The sequence below is a fragment of the Gekko japonicus genome, unplaced genomic scaffold, assembly GCF_001447785.1.
Source record: "Gekko japonicus isolate JY-2015 unplaced genomic scaffold, Gekko_japonicus_V1.1 scaffold131, whole genome shotgun sequence".
NCBI lineage: Eukaryota > Metazoa > Chordata > Lepidosauria > Squamata > Gekkonidae > Gekko > Gekko japonicus.
In genome coordinates this window covers 1,193,366-1,196,867 of record NW_015167061.1, presented here as the reverse complement: position 1 = coordinate 1,196,867, position 3,502 = coordinate 1,193,366, and the positions used below count along the sequence as shown (strand labels likewise).

Here is a 3,502-nt window from a genome sequence, read left to right as displayed (position 1 = left end):
GGAGCCATTTGGGAAAAAAAACCCCCCCCCCCCCACTTAAGCTGCCTGGAGCACAGCACCAGATGCCATTAAGCAGGCAAAAACTCCCCCCCACCACCCGAAAATTTGCGAAGGTTGTGTGCGCCCGTCTGCCCCGAAGCACCCTGTTCTGTGCCCCCCCCCCCCTAGCAATTCTAGATCTAGTGAAGGAGCCCTTTGCCTGTTTCGGCTGAACCACCTTTCCTGGGTGCAAGAAAGGGCCGACTGTCAGGGGTCCTCCCGGGACCTCGCAGGGGACTCCAGAGAAAACCCCCAACCTCGAGGTGCTGCTGGGTGGCCGCATTTCTCTCAACGTTTCATGGGACCAGATACCCTGCGCCGGAACTTCTGTGGGTTCTTCTGCCTTCTCTTGGTTTATGGGAGTGGGATTTGCTTAAATCTGGAAACAAGGAAAGATTTTCCTCTGGTAAGCAGTGTTCCCTCTAAGCTGAGTTAGTAAGCCAGCTCACGGTTCTTTAGCCTCCGGCTCACACACTTTTGTCTCAGCTCAGGAAGGAGGGTTCCAGAGCAAGCTAATGTATGCAGTAGCCAAATCGCTCGCTCACAGTGCCAGGAGCTCACAAAGTAGACTTTTTGCTCACGAGACTCCACACCTTAGAGGAAGCGTTGGTTGTAAGATCACGCATTGAAATCAGTAAATTGCTGCTTTGGGTTCGGGAGGGGAAGGTGCAAGAATTAGAAAGGAGATGTTACTTTCTTGGGGGGAGAGGTAAGCTGTCATTTGGTCTCATCTAGACACGTCGGGTGCAAGCTGGCCGAGTTACTCTGCGGCTTTGCGTCAGGCCGGCGGAGTGGTTCTGCCTAACTTGAAAACTGGCATCCTTCCTTTTAAAACTCGTTAGTCCCAAAGCAGCCAACTGGGAGACGGTTGTTCCCCCCCCCCCTTGCTCTTTGTTCCTGCGGGACTGGTATTGCGGCGATGAAGAATTTGGCTGCTTCTGGTGAAACCAGGACCAGGGGAAATGACCTCCCCCCCCCCGCCAGCATGCGCCTGCCCCATTTAGAAACGTCTCTCCCTTTCTAAAATGGATACAAGATGTGTTCTTCCGCATAGCTCAAGGCAGCCCCCAAATTCTCTTGAAAGTAATAATTTTAAGCAACAGGTAAAACCCCCATATACCAACGAAGGATCTGATCCTCTTTTAAGTACCTGAGGTTTGGTCTTCTTGGGAACGGCGCGTGGTCATTCGTGGGGCTTTGGGGTGAACCATCAGGGATTTGGGGGGGGGGTCTCTTGATGATGAATTCAGACTTGTGACCCCCGATGAGGTGGGAGGGGGCCGGTCGCGCAGGCGGGAAGCGCAGGGAGCTGAGAGCCACGATCTGGATACTTGACGTCTGTTCCTAAGATATAGCTGACCTCTGCATCGGTTTCCTTGCCTACCCAGAAGGAGGGGCGGCACAGTAAGATGCCCAAGTCTTGCAGTGGTGAGATGGACCCTACCACTGCTTGCGAAGCCCCCCCCCCCCGTTGTTCAGCACTCCCCTCGAGCAAAACACGCAGGCCCATCGGGAAGAAGCCCGTTGTTTTATTATGCTGGATTATACTGATTTGTTGTATGTATATTTTAACTTCGGCATGGCCGTCTGTTAGCCGCCCTGAGCTGTTGGATGGGGCGGGGTATAAATCCCAAAAATAAATAAATAAATAAAATAAAGCCGTCTAGCCCAGCCTTTTCTCTGGGGCTCGAGCTGTTCTACTTGTAGGGGGGGTACTTAATTGTTGAGATAGAATTTTTTTTTAATGTTCCCGCCCCTATTAGCATTTTAAAGTGGTGCCACAGCCAGACTCTATGTTTGAAAAGCCAGAACATCAGGTGTTCAAAGGGATGGGGGTCACTTCCTAGTGTAGGTAAGAAGAATACTGTGGAACACTCTGTCTGGGGCAAGTGATGCTCTGTCATCTTGGTGCTTGGGGGGGGCACAGTGGGAGGGCTTCTGGAATTCTGGCCCCGCTGGTGGACCTCCTGATGGCCCCTGGGTTTTGGCCACTGTGGGACACACATGGGCTTCTCTTATGTTGTCATGAGTGGGGATTGGGGAAGCAGACGTTGTTGCTTTTGTCTTTAAGTGTTCTTCTGAAAATAACTCTTCGCTAGTAGAATATAAGACTAGTAAGAGGATACACCTTTCTTCTGGTTTGCTACCTGCAGGGAGGCTGTGGTCCCACAGAGAGGCCCACACATCTCCTTCTGCCGCAGGTGTGATTGTCTTGGCTTTTCTCATCTTGCATTAGCAAGAGCCACACTCCGGTGTGTTTGATTTAAAAGATTGTGTTTTACTCCAAAATAAAAGGGGCAGGGAACTTGTGGATAAAAGAAACAAAGAATACATCCGAGCCTGGAAACTTGCATCCTAACAGTTGCATGGCTAAAAACAGAATAATGGCTACTTCTCCTCCTACTTGCTCGGGACAAAGAGCGGAAGATCGGCAATAAAACGTGTGGAATACAGGCATGCACGATCAAAGCATTTCCTACAGACGAGATGTTGACTGACCAATAGAAAGGTCACAGGTCACTGAATTAGGATAAACAACTCCCACCAACTCCCCCCCCTCCGCACAAACTCATCTCTCCTCTAAGTGGTTGCAGGAAGTGTTCCCTCTAAGCTGAGTTAGTGTGAGCTAGCTCACAGTCTTTTAGCCTCCGGCTCACAGCTTTTTGTCTCCGCTCAGGAAGGATTGGCTCCAGAGCAAACTAATTCAGGCAGTAGCCAAATCGCTCGCTCACAACTTTACTGCCAGTAGCTCACAAGGCAGAATTTTTGCTCACAAGACTCCACAGCTTAGAGGGAGTATCGAGCAGGTCACACTGTCCTGGTTACTAACAACACCTAAGGGTAGCAGTTAACTCCATAGTGGCCGAAATGGATGCAACTTGTAAACTCCAACAGAATGCGGGGCAAAAAAAAAAAAGAGCCAGAGTGAGGCTTGGTTGCCTGTTGCGTCACTGCAGTCTTCGGCCTGCCTCTCCTGTTGGTGCGCCCCGAGTCCGTTGGCTGAAGGGGGCCGTGCCGTGTGGCCCTTCGAAGAGAGCCTGCCGGCCAGAGCCTCTCGCTTGCCCGAAGCCGTCCCCGGAAGCAGGGGAGCTGGCCGGCCAGTTAAGAGCCGGCTAGGCGGCCGGCAAAAGCAATGGATGCATCAGTCGAAGGGCACAGCCAGGAGAAGGCGAAGTGCAGCCGGGTCCCCAGTGAAACCAGTGGGGTTTCCAACCACAGCACCGCAGCAACCCGTGGGTCTTCACGCCGCCTAACTTCCTCCGTAGAATAGCCCCAGCCTGGGTGTCTTTCTATCGCGATTCTGTGAGACAAAGGGGGGGGGGGAGGAATAGATAAGTGGGTCGCTGTGTCGGTCTGAAGGAGCAGAACGAAGTCGGAGTCCAGGGGCGCCTTGAAGACCAATTCTGGGTAGAAGCTTTCGAGTGCGTGCGCACTTCCTCAGATCTGTCTTAAGCAACTTCAG

At 52.1% G+C, this 3,502-nt stretch overlaps 1 protein-coding gene across 1 annotated transcript in view; it reads left to right on the top strand.

Annotated features, from left to right (window-relative positions):
- Nucleotides 1-3,502, top strand: part of PAX7 (paired box 7) — a 161,489-nt gene that overhangs the window by 3,571 nt on the left and 154,416 nt on the right. The window lies entirely within an intron of this gene.